Source organism: Colobus angolensis, unplaced genomic scaffold, assembly GCF_000951035.1.
Source record: "Colobus angolensis palliatus isolate OR3802 unplaced genomic scaffold, Cang.pa_1.0 Scaffold130, whole genome shotgun sequence".
Lineage (NCBI taxonomy): Eukaryota > Metazoa > Chordata > Mammalia > Primates > Cercopithecidae > Colobus > Colobus angolensis.
In genome coordinates this window covers 228,504-236,285 of record NW_012114253.1, presented here as the reverse complement: position 1 = coordinate 236,285, position 7,782 = coordinate 228,504, and the positions used below count along the sequence as shown (strand labels likewise).

General features: G+C 42.7%; 1 protein-coding gene across 3 annotated transcripts in view; it reads left to right on the top strand.

Moving 5' to 3' along the window:
- The window catches only part of CDC42 (cell division cycle 42), a 42,944-nt gene that overhangs the window by 737 nt on the left and 34,425 nt on the right, over nucleotides 1-7,782 (top strand). The window lies entirely within an intron of this gene.

The following is a 7,782-nucleotide window of genomic DNA, read 5'->3' as shown; positions in this document are numbered from 1 at the left end:
CCACTCCGCGCCGGCCGCGTCCTCCCGGCGCGGTGGCCCCGAGCGCCGGGCTCCAGGCTGCTCTTCCTGGCGGAGGTCGAGTTCCTAGCATTTCCGTCCGCTTCTCCAGCCCGCTCCCTGCCGATTCAGCTGAAGCTTCCCTTTTGGGGACTTACCTAACCACCTCCCGAAACCGTCGTTCTGCTGCTTGGTTAATTCCTCTTATCGGGGGGGAAATTTTCTTTGTTCGTTTGTTTTTCCTCCCCTTTAAGTCCAAGAGAAATGCAGTGTGGAAGATTACGTCATCGCGGTATAAGGAGTGAGACTTAACTCCTGCAAGTCAGGGACTTAACAAATTCAGACAGCATTTTGCAGCCTTGGTCACCCAGTGGCTTGTCCTGCCTACTTCTCAACGCGTCGTATTCACAGATGATGTTTTGAAGCCTTGTTACTTGTGTTCATGACCGCCTTCAGTGCACCTAAAAGCCAGGAAGGTTTGAAATCCCAGCATTAGTTTGTGTAAGGGAATAAAGTGTAAGACAGCACCGTCCACGGCCCCTTGCGTGGGCATTAACTTTAAATAGAGGTCCCTTTGACTATACTAGAATGAAGTGGGTTTATTTGTGGGAACACTTTTTCGGTCCAAAATGACCTTCCCAGACTGTTTGACTTCTCTTTTATGAATTACGGCATGCTGGGAACCTCTGTAAGTTGATTCAGGTGCATTTTTTGTGGCGAAGTTGTGTTAAAAAGAGGATCAGTTTATGCCAGATCTATGCTAGACATTTTAGTTTGGTTATTAAAAACGAGACTTGGATCTTTAAGCCAAAAATTTAATATTTTCATTTTGAGATCACAGTTTTTATTTTTTTTGAGACAGGGTCTCAAAGACATTACTAAATATAATGGATATTGCACTCCCAGGCTGGAGTGCAGTGGCGCGATCTTGGCCCACCACAGCCTCCGCCTCCCGGGGTCAAGTGATCCTCCCACCTCAGCCTCCCGAGTAGCTGGTACTGCAGGCATGTACCCCCATGCCCGGCTAATTTTTGTGTTTTTTGTACAGACAGGGTTTCCCCATATTGCCCAGGCTGGTCTCGAACTCCTGGGGTCAAGCAGAGATCACAATTTTTGTTCCGTAGAGTGTTTACATCCTAAATTTTATATCCTTCCGCGACTGCAATAGTAACATAGAAAAATGTTAACACTGCAAAGCAAATGAGATCCAATTGTGTAATGCATTGTTGTAAAGATAATTCATGTCCGAACAAGTGCTTTCCCGCTGTTTCTCATTTCTATAGAGAACAGATTGGTAAACACTTAAAAGGAGTGTAGGTTCAAGGCAGCTTTCTGTAGTGTGTAGATATTACAGACCATTGGGTAAGTGTAGAACTTGGATCTTCTGAAATACATTTGTTAGCCTTGATGTAATATTTTAGGCATATAAAATTGGAACACATCTGCCTTATTTTCTTGAGCTTTCTATATTTAATAACTTTAAATATCAATTTGTATCTTTCCTTTTAGAAAATAACAGTAGTTTGAATTTATAGTTTATACTGAGATGGAGATACGAGATTGGTAATCTACTAAGTATTAAATGAGCTCGTTTTCAGTAATTTCTTAAGACCAGAAAGGTATCACATCCTCTGTTTACTCTTAAAATGTTTTCATGTTACAACCAACACCTGTTCTTACTAAGCTTAATTTTTTGGGACTCTAAGGCAGATGTTATAGCCTAGAGTAGTATGGGGACTTAAATAAAAAAAAAAATTTTTTTTTTTTGAGACAGGGTTTTACCCTGTCACCCAGTCTGGAGTGCAGTGGTGTGATCACTGCTCACTGCAGCCTTGGCCTTCCAGGCTCAACTGATCCTCCCACCTCAGCTTCTGCAGTAGCTGGGACTACCGCTGCATGCAACCAGACGTGGCTGATTTTTGTATCTTTCGTAGACATGGGGTTTCGTCATATTGTCCAGGCTGATCTGGAATGCCTGAACTCAAGCTGTCTGCTCCTGTTGGCCTCTGAAAGTGCTGGGATATAGGCATGAGCTGCTGTGCTGCTGTCAGACTTTCTTGGAAGTAAAAGACAAGTTGTGCTTTTATTTATAGATGTATTTTAAATGCACTTCTCTATTGTTTTAGAGTTTTTTTTTTTTGAGAGGATGAGAAACACTTAATGAGCACCTTAGGCTACAGGGCTTCCTTTGAAGGGGAGAGAGGGTTAAATATCGCGTTAACATATCTTCCATAAACATATCCCTCTATATTAAAATGCTTCATTTGGGAATTTCGTGGTAATGCCTTTTTCAGTGTTCTCTTCCACATAAATTTCATCATTAGATTGTAAGTTCTGTGAGGGCAGGGCTTTGGCCTGACATGGTCACCCCATTGCTAATGCCTAGAATACTGCCATACAAATAGTAGGTTTTAAGAAATATTTTTCAAGTGAATGAATTTGATGATGTCTGAGGGTTAACGTTTTCCCTAATATTCCATGGGTCTTTGTGCTGTGTTTCTTGAGACAACTTTTGTGCTTGGTCAGCCCATATCTTTATTTGGGCTCATTGAAGTAGTGATTACTAATCTACTTTTGCTTGACTTTTTTCATCTGTTTAGTTCAGTATCTTCTGCAGCTGCACTGTCTGGACAACTTACTGTCACTTAGAAAATCTATGATGACGAGTTCCCTTACTCGCCTAAAAATTATTCACTTAATGTTTGTTTCCTTATCTTCTTTTATTTCTTTGTTTGCAAATAACTTTTGCCACTTGTTCACTACTGTATCCGATTCCTTGTCATGGTATGCTTTGTGTCTTACTAGTTTCTGCTTTTAGTTTCTCATCCCTTCAGTCCAAAATATTTTTACTAAAGCAGTTTTCATTACTTGCCATTTCAGCTACCTCTGCTGCTGCTGCTATTTTAAGTCCTGAATGTCAAAACTCTTCTGGGACATTGATCTCAAACTGCTTATTCTATGAAGTGAAACCTGGCTTTCTGCCACCAGTATGGTGTCCATCCTTGCAATTTTAGAAAAATATTTTTTAAATCAAAGATTTGGCATTGGCCATTATACTAAAGTCCAGAACAGTTTCTAATAGAGCAGAAAACTATATTGTTAAGTCATGGTATTCACTAAGCATTGGTGCTCTGTCACCTGAAGAGAAACTCTGATTTAGGCTCTGTTACTTACTGTTGTTCTGTAACGCTTTACCCTTTAACCTTGCATCTTTTTCTGTAAAATTAAGTCATTGCCGTTTGCCATTTCAATTCTTCTGTGTGTTCTTGATTGATATATTGCTACTATAGTGATTAAAAGCATAGACTCTGGAACCAGACTGCCTGGGTTCATATCCTGGTTCTGCCACTTATTAGCTATGTGCAGTCTTAGTAACATCTTTGTGACTCAGGTTTACTTCCTCTAAAATAGGGGTAGCAATAATGCTTACCTCACAGTGCTGCAGTGTTAGGAAGATTGAATTAGTTCATGTATGTGAAGTGTTGAGGACTATTCACTGGCACATAATGAGTGCCGTATAGATTTTTGCTCTTGGCACAACTCTGAGGACCCTTCCCCGCCATCTTTGAGAAGCTGTGTTTCCCTCAAACATAAACGTTTTAATAACCATCCTTCTCCCGGCCTAATCTGATGAATCCAAAAACATGTCTTTTTTCTCTTTTGACATGGAGTTTTGCTCTTGTTGCCCAGACTGGAGTGCAATGGCGCGATCTCAGCTCACCGCAACCTCCGCCTCCCAGGTTCAAGCGATTCTCCCTCAGCCTCCTGAGTTTGCAGGCATGTGTCACCACACCCGGCTAAATTTGTATTTTTATAGTAGAGATGGGGTTTGTCCATGTTGGTCAGGCTGGTCTCGAACTCCTGACATCAGGTCATCTGCCCTCCTCGGCCTCCCACAGTGCTGGGATTACAGGCATATGCCACCACATCTGGCCCCAAAACATTTCTAAATGAAGTGGACATTGCTTTACTTTTTTTTTTTTTTTAGACAGAGTCTTGCTCTGTCACTTGGGCTGGAGTGCAGTGGCATGATCTTGGCTGACTGTAACCTCTACCTCCCGGGTTCAAGCGATTCTCCTGCCTCAGCCTCCTGAGTAGCTGGGATTACAGGTGTCCGCCTCCACGCCCGGGTAATTTTTGTATTTTTAGTAGAGGTGGGGGTTTCACCATTTTAGTCAGGCTGGTCTTGAACTCCTGACCTCAGATCATCTGCCTGCCTCGGCCTCCCAAAGTGCTGGAATGACAGGCGTGAGCCACTGCACCCGGCCTCCTTTACATTTTTATCCATTATCTTTACCATTGTCATAGAAGCAAGGGTGTAAGGCCTCAGGTATGCAGCATAGTCCGTGGACCCAGCAGCATAAGCATCACCTGGGAGCTCATTTGAACTATCAGGATTCTTCCCAGTCTTACTGACTCAGAATCATATTTTAATAAGATCCCCACATGATTTTTATGTGTGTATTAAGGCTTGAAGCACCCTCTTCAGGACTGCTAGAGTGATGTCTCAAATTTCAGAAACAATGTGAATGCTTTATTTCATTTTATTTTCCTATGGAAGCATAACCTGGTTTATTTTAGGCAGTGTACCAGAATTTATTGCAAGGATCATAATCTGAAAATGAATCTGAAGCCTATTTAGTTTTTAAAGAAATTGTAGTTTCCTGCCTATTATGTAGATTTGCCTCATGTCTGCTCATTATCAGGAACTAATACGTTGTTTGAAGTTTTTTTTTTTTTTTTTTTTGAGATGGAGTTTTGCCCTTGATGCCCAGGTTGGAGTGCAGTGGTGCGATCTCGGCTCACCGCAACCTCTGCCTCCCGGGTTCAAGTGATTCTCCTGCCTCAGCCTCCCGAGTAGCTGGGATTACAGGCATGTGCCAGCATGCCTGGCTGATCTTGTATTTTTAGTAGAAATGGGGTTTCTCCGTGTTGGGGGTTTCTCCATGCTGGTCAGGCTGGTCTTGAATTCCCGACCTCAGGTCCCACCTCGGCCTCAGCCTGGGATTACAGGCGTGAGCCACCGTACCCAGCTGAATTATGTATGTTTTAATTTAATTTATTTTTTAGAGATAGAGTCTTGCTCTGTCACCCAGGCTGCAGTCTGTGGTATGATTATAGCTCACTGTAACCTTGAACTCCTGGGCTCAAAGGATCCTCCAACCTCAACCTCCCAAGTAGCTGGGATTACAGGCACACACCACCACACTTGGCTAATTGTAAATATTTTTTTTTTGTGTGGAGATGGGGACTTCTTATGTTGCCCAGGTTGTTGTGGAACTCCTGGCCTCAAGTGACCTCCCACTTTGGCCTCCCAGAGCTGTGGGATTACAGTTGTGAGCCACTGCACCGGGCCTTAGTTTTTTTTCTTTTTTGAGACAGAGTTTTGCTCTTGTTGCCGAGGCTGGAGTGCAGTGGCACGATCTCGGTTCATTGCAACCTCTGCCTCCCAGGTTCAAGTGATTCTCCTGCCTCAGCCTCCCTAGTAGCTGGGATTATGGGCATATGCCACCACAGCACCAGGCCTTAATTACACGTTTGAACTTAAGCGACATTTTATTGAAAACTAATTGTTGTGAAGAGGAATGGTCTAAGCATATGATTAGGATAATTCATATTATGAAAATTTAGGTGAAATACAGACTTGGCATTTAGCTTGTTGAATGTAAAAATGTTTTCTGCTTTCTTTGCTGACATCATATTTCCAATTTCAAGGGAAAATGTTAAGAACCAAAATCATCTTTTTCAGCTACCCACCTGAAAAAATTATTGCTATTTTTCTGTTCTTTTTTATTTGAGACAGAGTCTAAAAATTGCTCTGTTGCCCAGGCTGGAGTGCAGTGGTGGGTCTCGGCTCACCGCAGCCTCGCCTCCCAGGTTCAAGCGATTCTCTTGCCTCAGCCTCCCAAGTAGCTGGGATTACAGGCACACACCACCATGCCTGGCTAATGTTTGTATTTTTAGTAGAGACGGGGTTTCACTATGTTGGACTGGATGATCTTGAACTCCTGACCTCAGGTGATCCGCCTGCCTTGGCCTCCCAAAGTGCTGGGATTACAGACATGAGCCACCGCTCCCAGTGTGTTGTTACTTTTCAAGGACCAGATTGAATTAATTTTTTGATGTTTCCTTTTTCCTTCTTTAACTATTTGGTGTAGGAGAAATGAACCAGGACTGTCCCTGAGAGCTGGGGGATCAGTGTCTCGGGAACACCTGTATTTATTACCTGTGTCCATTCTCTGTGTCTTAAGTGGCCATTTGAAACAGTCTACATCCTTTTCAGTTAAAAGATTATCAGTACGCTGGGTGCGGTGACTCATGCTTGTAATCCCAGCACTTTGGGTGGATCACCTGAGGTCTGGAGTTCAAGACCAACCTGGCCAACATGGTGAAACCCCGTCTTTACTAAAAGTACAAAAATTAGCCGTGATGGCATGCGCTTGTAATCCCAGCTACTCGGGAGGCTGAGGCACGAGAATCACTTGAGCCCAGGAGGCAGAGGCTGCAGTGGGCGGAGATGCACCACTGTTCTCCAGCCTGGGCGACAGCTGAGACTCTGTCTCAAAAAATTAAAAAAAAAAAAAAAGAAAAGATTATCGCAATTCGTTACTCCTTGTAGGAGGAGGAGAGATGTCTGAAAACAGATCAAATGAGGAACAGATGATGAAACCAGAGGGGGATGGAGGTGGAGTAAATGAATATTGTGTTAATTAGTATTAAGGAGTATGAGAAAAGAGGATAAATTTAGTAAAGAAAACATAAACAAGATTTCAGCTATGATTCATTTGCTTTGCTGGAAGACAGTTCAGGAGTATTTAATATTTTTAGTTTGTTTTTAAATCTGTATGAAAGCAGATGAAGAGGAGTGGGAAGTGAAAGAATAATGTTACTTGAATAACACTTATCTCTGGTTTCAGGGATTTTCATTACAACTTTACTAGTATTTGTTTCATTAGCTGAATACTATTGTAGAAGAACTCAGTTTTAGATAAATTCTGAAATGGAATTAATACATTCATACTACTTACTTGCCTAAAAAACATTTTTTTTTTTTTTGAGACTGAGTCTTGCTCTGTCACCCAGGCTGGAGTGCAGTGGCCGGATCTCAGCTCACTGCAAGCTCCGCCTCCTGGGTTTACGCCATTCTCCTGCCTCAGCCTCCTGAGTAGCTGGGACCACAGACGCCCGCCACCTCGCCCGGCTAGTTTTTTGTATTTTTTTAGTGGAGACGGGGTTTCACCGTGTTAGCCAGGATGGTCTCGATCTCCAGACCTCGTGATCCGCCCATCTCGGCCTCCCAAAGTGCTGGGATTACAGGCTTGAGCCACCGCGCCCGGCCGGTGATTAACGAGATTTTAAAATAAGTGATTAGATTTTAAAGTGTGTAAAGTTTGGTTTATCAGATGACTTGAAAGAATAGTTCTATGAATATCAGTGTTTTTTTATTTTACTATTTTATTTGTGCTGCTTGTTTGCTCTATTTATCATAGGAGCAAAGGGAATGTTAGAGATCATCCTAATAGTTGATAAGCTAGTAAAGATGAGGGTAGGGGATAATTTTAGAGTAAGGCCTGTGTGGCTTAGTATGTTTCAGAATATCTGAAAGATGTTTCCACGGGCTTGGGTGTCAGATAAATTAGAAACCCAGCTGGGCAGAGTGGCTCACGCCTGTAATCCCAACACTTTGGGAGGCCGAGGCAGGCGGATCACCTGAAGTCAGGAGTTTGAGACCAGCCTGGCCAACATGATGAAACCCGTCTCTACTAAAAATACAAAAAATTAGCT